An 11,692-nucleotide genomic window follows, 5' to 3' on the forward strand; every position below is an offset into this window, starting at 1 on the left:
TGCATCTCACCAGCCAGTCAGGAATAGGTAAGATTTATTACTTTTATTTTACAAAAGACAAGTGTACAAAGCATTGGGAAGTGTGTGGATTAGTGTATGCAGGGGTGGTAGCCTAGAGATTTGCCTAGTGTGGGGTGAAACCTTCCACTGGCCCTGCACACTTATGTGATGCTGTACCACTTGGTTCACTTGCTCTGCACTCTGAGGCCTTATGTCCCAACTTGTGACCCTTGAAACATTTGTACTACAAACTTTTATGTTCTTCTCTCTTTGACAGCAGAATAGAATTCTCAGCATTAGTCTCTACATGTATGCACTCTTGAAACTGCAGTAGCTTGGCCTGTACAGCCTCTGTTGATACCTGTAGCTTTGTAGCACAAGACTCCAAAGCAACTACTAAGAAATCATACTCTGGTGTAAGGTTTTGCAGCATCACCATTGCAACCTCCTGCATGCATTGAGCTTTGCTCCATATAAAGTATGCACTAGGTTGATTCCACTTTAACTGCATCTCCATGGCTTCAATGTGGCATTGTTTTCTCTATACTGGTCCCTCCAATGTACATTTTCACCCATATGAATAAAGGTGTTGTGGTCTTACATTGCCCTTCCCCATTCCATTTCTAAAGACACAAGGAGGCACAAGTCAGGAATTAGCAAAACATATAAGGTGGACACAGAAATGCATAATTTTCCGTGCATATTTGAGACTGACTCTAAAATAAGGCTCTTTGAGTTGAGTCACACGTAATGCCGCTTATTACGCAAATGGTCAATGATTTTCAACTATGCATGTGTCTAAGCAGCTAAAAAGTCACACAGCACATGCATCCCACGGTGTGTACAGTTGCAATTGAGACGCAAGGTATCCAAAGTATCTTGGGAATGTACTGGGCATTCTGGGTGGTGACTGGCAGGTGTCTGTTCAGACGCACAAAGATGGACTGTCTTATGGGCATGTTGTGTGAGTGTCGCAGAACTGGTTGCAAACGCTCACATTGGAGATTATACTCAGACAAGAATCTGCACCTAGCATAGGCATGACCAAAGTGGGCATCCAAGACCTTGCACATGCACGGAAATATTCACCAGGGAAGGGCTTGCAGTGGTAATAGCATAAAGTCGTACATGCTACACTGGCAAAGATGCACACACAGAGGCTGCAGCATCAGAATCAGCCCCTCTGTGTCCTGTTATGATCACTGCTGGTGAATCATTGGCGGCCACTTCTTATTTTAAATAAATATTTAGAATAGTTTTTTTCTTTGCTTTGATGGTCTTTTAGCTTTGTGTAAAATTTAGCAAGTAAAACTAAAGAAGTGTTCAATAAATAAATTACCATTTAATGGTGTCACTATTATATGCTATTTCCCCAGTATATAAACAGGTGTTTTGTATTTCAATGTAAAAGTGTGTTCTATAACAAAAGAAGAAAAGGAAAAGGTAAATCACCTTTGCAATGGGTGCAGTCCATTCAGATATTTTAGTCTGATTATGCCTCTGTATCCTTTGTAAAAACAGAATTGGAAGCCAAAACAAACATTCAGCTGATCTGTAACACACGCACAGAATGCCTTGATATGTCCAGCACAAGTGAACTGAAAATCCTGAGAAAAAAAGAAATTCTTCTGCGACCAAAATGAAAAGCAGACTAGAGCCCCGGGCGTCTGCGGTTTGCAGTTACGTTCTGACAGTAACTGCTGATACTTCCTAAAGGAATTTACATTCTTTCTAGAAATACTGACAGGCGGACGGTTATAGACTGCACATCCTGAACACTGAAAAACTAAAGTTGCTTATATAGAAGGATCGTTTTAATTCAAGGTTTGCGGAAACCTTCTCCCCAAAAACTCTACATAATGGCTGTAAAGTAGGTGGTTTGCCAAAAAATCCCAGCAGAGGCTTTAATTCCTGCAGAAGCTGAAGGCTTACGTTTCCCTTTTAGTTCTTCAGAGGCAGAACACAACAGAATACATAAGTATAGCTAATATTCTAGCCATGACACGTTATCGTACTTATTTAGTTCATACAGTATATTGTTACAAGACAGTGGCGGATTTTACAGGGTTGCTGCCCGCCCATTAATCCACTGCCCGCAGGGACTGCCTAGCAGTGGCAGTGACTTCCCATTAGAAGTGCTCCCTGCTAATCACAGCCATACAGGTAGACCCAGGAAGAGATGTTTTCTCCCCCTGGGACTGGCGGTCCAGACTGTGATAGCAAATAGTGATTGCTATGGGAAGTCACTCCACTGCTATTACGGCAGCGCTTATCAGCCTCTAGGTGCTGCAGCCGAAGTAGTCCCTAGAAGTCAACCAGTTTGCTAATTTGTGCACATGCACAGGACTGCGATCCTGAACATGCGCACAATTACAGACCCCCTGACAGGTAAGGAGCCTACGCTGCATGTAAGTAGATTGAATAAGGATTACTGTACATAGAATGCCTGTTAATCAATCACAATCCATGTGGTCATACAACAGCAGATGAATGAAGAATGTGCCGCCTACCTACAGGCACATATGCTTTACTATCTTCAAAAGAAATAATATTTTCAAGTTGCAGATGTAAAAACATTGGACTGTACACTTGTCAAGAGATCAGACCATATAACGCTGCAGGTATTTAGAGCCAGTATGCTGCAATATTTTCATTGTTTTTAAAGAAATAATATGAGACCAAAAATTAAATTGATGTTTTTGCAAAACACAGTTGTGTTGTGTAACAGGAATGATATCAGGCACCAAAACGGACTACTGGAGGCACATTTACTAAAGTACAAGTTATTAGAAGTGGAGTTGTTGGGGTCGTAGATGTATAGCCCATATTACAGGAAAGTTGAGTTCTCCAAGGCTGTGGTATAGATCACCAAATATACTTATTAAGTTATGGAACCCATATTGGTGCCAGTCAGTGCATCCCTGTGCCATTGTGAATTAGATATGGTTTAAGGTGACTGGCAATAAGTTTGGTGAAGATTTTTTTCCAAGAAGGAAAGGGGTCAGCAGCTGTAGCACAATATGGGCTTCCAAGTTTGTGAACAAAGGAAAGAAATTGAAAGTTTGGAGTATCATGGATACAAGTTGGTCCTTAAAAGTTTTGCGGTAAGACATTGCATACCCCATGTGGGCATGGACTTTTACCATTCGAGGGAATATTTGATTTTTTCCTCCAGTTCTTGTGTAGTGATAGGGATAGCTAAAGATAATTAATTGGACTATTTTTTTGTTAATAATAATAAAAAAACAAAAACACTTAATATATATCGTGAGGGTCTCACAGATGGAGAAGAGACTTGAACCATATCAGTGTTTGCTTACTTTTTACATTGATGAATAGCTACTGAGTGGCAGATCTAGATTTCACCACTCTTGCCCTAATTTTACCAGCCCTTCTTGCAGGGCTAAAAGTGGTCCTGGAGAGGTGATGGAACTCATCCTCCCCGCCGCCTACTCCCCCCATCCCCTTTCCACACTAGGTGGAGCTACTCTGAGAGGCCAGAACAACTGTGAAAACATTTTTTTTTTTAACACACACACTGTTGTGTATAGGAAAATGTAAAGAGAATGGCCTAAGCCCACGGAAACTTTGTGGGTTATGACAGTGTGAAATACATTTTAGATGCTTTTTTTTAGCACTCCAGCCATCAGCTGATACTACAATGTTAGGTCACTTAAAAAGAAAAAAAGTATAACTCTTAATTGTTTTTCTGACGTTCCTCTGATTTTTTTTTAATGGGGTCCCCACAAACAAGTCTATGTCATTTCGATGCCCCATGTTTTTTTGTAAACCCTATGTATCGCCTTCGTTTGAGTCTTTTCTTACCTACAGTATATGCAGGTTTATCTGCAATGAGGGACTAAATAAATTGAGCCTCCCTAGGCAGACAGTGTCTTGAGCCAGTATTCAGTATGCATATAGGAGATCACATGGTACGGTAGCCAACTGCTTGGGTATGAATAATATTTCATCTTCATACAAGAGATTCAACCAGATACTACATAGCGATATACGCTTAAGGGTAGGGAAAAATGTGTACTTCCCTGATCAAATATCCCTGAGACAACATCCTCTCTCATCTCTCCAGCATCAACCCCCTGCATATCTACAGTGCCACCCCTCTACTACTCATCAGCACCATCCCCCCTGCGTCTCACCAGCTTAATCCCCCTTGTGTCTAACCAGCTATATCCCCCCACCGTCTCTTCAGCACCATCTTCCTGTGTTTCACTGCATCTCACCAGTGCCATTCCTGTGTCTTCACTCCAACACCATTCACCTGTGTCTCTCCAGCTTGCCCCCTTGTATCCTTCCAGCAGCTCCCTGCCCTTGTGTCCCCCACCAGCAGCTACCTGCCTCTGTCTTCTCTCTCACCAGCAGCCTATCTCCTCCCCATGCCCCACTAGCAGCAGCTCACCTTCACGTCTTCGTCTGGCCCTGGCCCCTGCTCCTCTTCGCGGCTCCTCGGTGCACTATACAGCGGCGGTGATGGCACAACGTCACATATGCCATGCCGCAAAAAGTGCCACTGAGACGCAGGCAGGGCGGGATTAAGGTCTGTGGGGGCCCCTATTAAATGTGAGGAACTGGGGGTATGCGCAATGGGGACCTCAGTAGTGTCAGTGCCCACAGTAGTGGTGCCTTTTATGCAGGGCACCCAGTAGTTGTGCCCCCTATGCAATTCTCCCAGTAGTCATGCCCCCTGTGGTAGTGTCCCCAATAGTAATGCCCCCTGTATAAATGCCCCCAGTAGTAATACCACTGTAGTTGTGCCCCCAGTAGTCATGCCCACTAGTAATGCCCCCTTTATAAATGCCCTCAGTAGTAATACCCCTGTAGTTGTGCCCCCAGTAGTCATGCCCCTGTAGTAGTACCCTCTGTATGATGCCCCCAGTAGTAATGCCCCTGTATTAGTGTCCATAATAGTAATGCTCCCTCTGTAGTAGTGCCCCAGTAGTAATGCCCCACCTTCAAGTAGAGCCCCCAATAGTAATGCCCCCAGAAGTGGTGCCCCCAATAGTAATGCTCCCCAAGTAATGCCCACCGTAGTAATGCCACCCCCCGAGTGATGCCCCCCCAACCGAGTAATGCCCCCAGTACAAAAGCCGCTTGCACTAAAAAAACAAACTAATACTTACCTTAAGCCCCACTCCCGCTGCTGCTGCCATCCACATCCAGTCCGCTCGGCTGCTCCTCTGCACCATGAGAGAGCCGTCATGATGTCTCTCCCATAATGTACTGCTTGAGCTGGAGCCCGGAGTTCACGAGTGAGCTCCAGTCTACGGCTGCCGCTGTGGGGTGGGAGGCGGGCGCCCACTAGTTACAATCTCAGCGTGCATCTGGCAAATGGTGCCTCACTGCGGCGCTGGGTTTAGGTTGGCCGGAGGAGACAGAACTGGTTCTGTCTCCTCCGGTTCACTTTAATCCCGATGGGTGTGGGGGCCCCTTCAGGTGTGGGGGCCCAGGGACGATCGCCCCTGTCGCCCCCCCGTTAATCCATCCCTGGTCGCAGGCACACAAAGTGAGTGACAGGAGGGACAGGCTGCAGGAGGAGGAGGAACATGGAGCCGGAAACCGAGGAAGGAGAGGCAGCGGCCGCCAGACAGAGTCTATCTGTGGGACTTCTGTGCAGGGACGTGGTGGAGGCGTAACTAGTTCCATCTATCATTAGAGGTGATGGAACACATTTCTGCCCCGTTCTGGCCCACTTTAACCCCTGCCTTCTTGGAAAAAGTCCTAGTGGAGGGCTATGTTTTAAAAATTGTGTGCCTGTTAGCTTTTTTACCTTCAAAACAATGTGTGGCTTCAGGAGTGATTTACAGTTTCAGAATACTGTGTTCTCTGGCTGAAATAATGTAATGTTCAATTGCTGGTTGACTAGTTCAGCTTCAGGAGCACCTTCCCCCCTGAATCCCACAATCTTTATGCCTCACACACACACACACACATACCAATCAAACCCATGTGGTGAAGCTGTGTTTTAAAGGTATCCAGCAGGGACATCTTTATCCAGTCCTGTTCTTTATAGCAGAACAAGGCAAAGAACTCTCCTTACCACAATATATATATATTACATACCCATTTAGATATTTCCTTTCCAAGTGCAGAGACATTGTAGAAACCTTAAAAGTTAAACTAATTCATTCTCCCTATTCCATTACTTCTCCTTGTTGTGGTTTAAAGCGTTAGAAGATTGAATGAAAACAGAAATTGGCAATGCTTCTTTAGTTTTCTGTTAAATCGCATGTGTCTGATTTAAGAACATAAGCATTAATGTAGTTGTACTTTGTTTATTGAATTCAATTTCCTAAACATAAACTACAGTTTGTAGCTCAGCATATTTCCTTCATGCTGGCAAGTATGGCTTTTGTTGTCTCCCTCCAACTGACACAAAAGGGCATTCATTAGTACATCACTGCCGTGTTTATATTATAGGCCGGCTGTCTGCAAAATTATGGTTTCATAATTAAATTCAGTTACTCCTAAGGGAGGTGTCTTATGCCAACCTGGTCAGTAATGATGTTCTAGTGCCAGCTGGGCTTTTACAAAACAAACTTATGAATTCAAACTGAATAGAATTTTTTACAGCATTTAGATCACCAAAGGCATTTTACCAATGTCATAGCATTGTATACATTGTCTATTAGACATTATAGATTGCTATTTTATTTTTAAACAGAACACTTAGAGATGTGCGCGGACCCCCATATTTTGGTAAAACCACCCTGAAATATTATGGTTTTGGCAGAACCTCTCAAGTGTTTTGGTTCGGATTCAGGGCCTTATTCACTACGGATCGCAATGCTGCTTATACGCACGCACCGCAGTTGCTAATATCAGTGGTGGTATGTAAATTTTTACATTCACATGGCGAACGCAGCCCGACATAAGGACTTCCCTTTACTCACATCCATATACTAGGACAACATAGCAAAACAATCGGTAACATCGAACCCATATGCACAGTTAAGGAAGCCCAGACCTCACTCAGGAACTGCTAACTTCTGCGCAAGCTAGGAGTACTCAGGGGGCGTCTGGTATCGCAGTGGATAATTTGCACGCCCATGCAACGGCGCTGAAATGCACTGGCACGCCTGCGTTCGCACGGCCACCCCCCCATCACCACCCACATACGGCACTTCCTGTAAATCACTCTGTCATGCGTCTGCACAGCCTCTGCTTAGGCAGTTCTGACCGCAGGGTCTGGTTAGCGCACTGCAATGCATGCGCAGTGCAAATTAATCAACTGATTGCGTGCGTATTAGCAACTGCGTTCCAAGATGAATCAGGGCCTCAGTTTTGATTTTGGATTTCTTTAAAAATTTTGAAAAACAGCTAAAATCATGCAATTTGGACATGTTTACATGCAATCCAAAACCGAGATTCGGTTATTCAATCCGAGTTTTGAGTTTACAGTAGACCCGAGCCGGGACTCGGTTCTACTTTAAAGCTCAAAAGTGATCCAAGCCAGGACGAGACTCGATTCAACTTGGATCTCCTAAATTCGGGTATGTTAATTTTTCAGGAAAACCAAACCGCACATCTATATTACACATGAAACTGGAGCTATTGTGGCTATTCACAACGGAATTCAGATTTACTTAATCCGGCCCTGGATATAAAATACATTGTACAGTTTGAAGCCTTCTTATATTTCTAACAATCAAAATCCAGTCAAATTATATATAACCAGCCAATATATAATATCACCACAGGTGGGGACCGCTATAGCCAGATATGTAAGGTCAATTGGGAGTTGTTAGGTGGAGCTTTTTCATTCTGGTCTTGTGGTAATTCTGCAGTGTCAAGTGCAGGATTATCAAATAATATCTGTCTAGATTTAATTTTGCATAACTGCTTCTAATTGTCCTCCCTGCATGTTCCATTGACTCCCTTGTCTTTGCATATTCCATTTACTCCCTTGTCACTACATGTTCCATCGACTCCCTTGTCTCTGCATGTTCCATCGACTCCCTTGTCTCTGCATGTTCCATCTACTCCCTTGTCACTGCATGTTCCATCGACTCCCTTGTCTCTGCATGTTCCACCTACTCCCTTATCGCTGCATATTCCATTTACTCCCTTGTCACTGCATGTTCCATTTACTCCCTTGTCACTGCATGTTCCATTTACTCCCTTGTCACTGCATGTTCCATCTACTCCCTTGTCTCTGCATGTTCCATCGACTCCCTTGTCTCTGCATATTACATCGACTCCCTTGTCTCTGCATATTACATCGACTCCCTTGTCTCTGCATGTTCCATCGACTCCCTTGTCTCTGCATTTTCCATTTACTCCCTCCCTTGTCTCTGCATGTTCCATCAACTCCCTTGTCTCTGCATGTTCCATCTACTCCCTTATCTCTGCATGTCCATTTGTTCCCTTGTCTCTGCATATTCCATGTGGTCCCTTGTCACTGCATGTTCAATTTACTTCCTTGTCTGTGCATGTTCCATCTACTCCCTTGTCTCTGCATATTCCATTTACTCCCTTGTCTCTGCATATTCCATCGACTCCCTTGTCTCTGCATATTCCATCGACTCCCTTGTCTCTGCATGTTCCATCTACTCCCTTGTCTCTGCATATTCCATTTACTCCCTTGTCTCTGCATATTCCGTCTACTCCCTTGTCTCTGCATATTCCATCTACTCCTTTGTCTCTGTATGTTCCATCTACTGCCTTGTCTTTGGTGTTCATTCCTCATGTAATGTATGGCCTTTGTTTATGTCTGCCATTTTTATCTTCCTAATTTGTCATCTGTCCCCTAGATTTATATTTGCCTTGCTATGTCATGGGATTGCCTCCCTCTTTGTTGTTTGGCTGCACCTCTTGCCTCCCCATGTGCCATTAGATTTTTTCTGTCACCCCAAATGTTTTCTGCTATTACCTTAGAGCAGTGGTTCTCAAACTGGGTCCTCAGGACCAGGGCCATTTCCACCCATACGCATTGGCTGAAGCTCGCTCATGAGCTCCATCTTCCAGCTCCCGCAGTGGGTAATGGGAGAGATGTCATGACATCATGATGTCTCTCCCATAATGCAGAGCAGCATGGGAGGACGGACTGAGGAGCGAAAGGCCGCGGCGGGAGCAGGAGCTAGAGAAGGGATTCAGGTAAGTGTTTGTTTATTTTTTTTATTACATGTGTGTCTACTCGGTGGGGGGAGGGTCAAGGGGGGACTACTACAAGGGGCACTACAGGGGGGTGGCTACTACTGGGGGCACTGCATAGGGGGGAACCTCCACTAGGAGCACAACAAGGGAGGGACTGCTACAAGGGGGGACTATTACTATGGGCACTACAAGGAGGGGGACTACCACTGGGGGCTCTACAAGGGGGGGACTACCACTGGGGGCACTGCATCAGGGGACCACTACTGGAAGCACTATATAAAGGGCAATACTGGGGGTACTGCATAGGGGGGGAATTACAACTGGGGCCACTGTTTAAAAGGTACTGCATAAGGGGTACCACTATTGGGGGCACTGCATGAGGGGGACTACTACTGGGGGCACTATATAAGGGGCACTGCATACGGGGTAACACTACTGGGGGCACTGCATAGGTGGACTACTACTGGGGGCACTATATAAGGGGCTTACTACTGGGCGGCACAAGGGGCACTGCGCAGGGGGACACCAAAAAATATACTTGCTTACCAAAAAATTTGGGCTAGGGCCGTCCCTGCTCAGGACACCAAACAGTTCACATTTTGCAGGTCACCAAGCAGGTGCACAGTTGCATTCATTACTCACTAACACATTTTAAAAGACCCACAGGTGGAGCTAATTATTTCACTTGTGATTCTGTGAGGAGACCTGGAAAATATGCACTGTTTGGGGTCCTGAGGACCGAGTTTGAGAACCTGTGCCTTAGAGAACCACTCTTCCAGGATTTAATGACTATATATCGACACTTGCGCACTGAGGTCATGTGCAGGTGAGCTTCAAATCTCAGAGGTTTGTCCCCTCTGTAACTACAAATGCTAAGAACAGGGTATCCCTGAATTAGCTGGGTTGATTGAGCTCAACCCTTATGTACTGCCCAATTAGATGTTTATAAGAAAAATTCGAACTTATGTCTTGAATACAAGATTCACTTTAATGTAACATATCGTAATGTGTGATGCAGGAATAAAACGATACAACAATAACTAATAAGTAGTCCATTGCTTTATTGTAATTAAACCTTGTAACACAACCTTAAGCTAACTTATATAATAAAAATAACCACACAGACACTAGTGCTTTGATTTAAGGTCACGGTATTTATTAATTGAATGACCATATTTTAATTCCTAAAAAGGGTGGCAAAGAAGGCGCTACCAAACCCAGCTCCAGCCAATTGAAACCATAAAAATAGGGGGGGGGGGAGCGACTAATATGGTCCCCCCTATATATAGGTGTAACCCACGCTGCAAAGGTCTCACCACCCTTTAATATGGCACAGTCCAGACGCTCCTGCAAAGGCAGCGCCCACTGTCCTGCCCGCATGAGTGGGACACCGTCCTTCAAAAGGGCAAGTGCCCCACAACGACTACTTACACCAGATGTGGCCGCTGGTTAGCAGTGCCTTCCCGCCAATGCCAGGTTCTAAAAACCGCAGCCCGCCACCCAACAAAATGAACAAAGCAAAAACAAGCCAACCAAAGCAATCACTTTAATCAAAAAACGAAAAAAGAGCCTTAAGAAAAATCCTCATACCTAAAGAAGAAAGGTGCACACCATCTGCCCTAAAATACTGAGGACTTTGCAAAATTAAAGAAGGATGCTTCACTGTCACACCTCCAGAAGATGCCACAAAGTTGGAAATGACTGAATTAATTTTCTTTCTAGCTTTCTCCAAAGCCCCTGGATCCCTAGAACCTCTCCAAACGTATCTGGGTACGATATCTGACCAGACTATTCTCACCAGAGGCCAGAGAGAACAAATTTCCATCAAATCAGCCTTAACCCTCAATATAAGGTCAATTCCCTTTATCTGACTGACATCATTCCCACCGAGGTGTACTATCAACCAATCTGGCTTCCCCCAAAGTTACTCCTGCTTGCAAAGTAAATCCAACAAAGCCGACCACTTCAAACCCCTTATACCTAACCATCTAACCCTACGCCCCTTCAATAAAAAGCACTGACAACAGGTCCCGTAACAAATTTAAAATCGACAGGTCGATGGGCATCGGCAGGTGTTGGGTTCTCTCTGGCCCAGCCTTTGAGGGCCTTGTTAAGAACGAACGACCTAGTGGGGTCATGCACATGGTGCAATTTGGAGTGGAATGAGATACCAGCTAATGCCGTGGACATAGCTGACCTTGACCTGCCCTGCTGATAGTGACCCCATACAAAAGACAGCAAACATTGGTCCACTGACTCACCTTTTTGTTCGTACCTAAGCCGATAAGTCTCCCAATCTTCCCATGCTGCTGTATAGGCACGCAGGGTGGATGGCGCCAAGGATTTTCGCGCAAGTCCAGTTATGCCTGATCGATAATCTGCCAGACATAAGAAGGACATGTTAAACGGAGGGGGTCAGCCCCCCGGCACCAAAACGTGAAATCTATCAAAGTTGAAACACCCGGCACATGCTTTGCCCTAAAATTTAAGTTAAACCGAAAACAGGTAAAAACTAAATGCCTCAAAAGCCGCAAGGCTTGAGGTGACGAAGACCGCTGATTATTAACCACATATACTACCC

Source organism: Taudactylus pleione, unplaced genomic scaffold (assembly GCF_031769625.1).
Source record: "Taudactylus pleione unplaced genomic scaffold, aTauple2 ptg000487l, whole genome shotgun sequence".
Taxonomy (NCBI): Eukaryota; Metazoa; Chordata; class Amphibia; order Anura; family Myobatrachidae; genus Taudactylus; species Taudactylus pleione.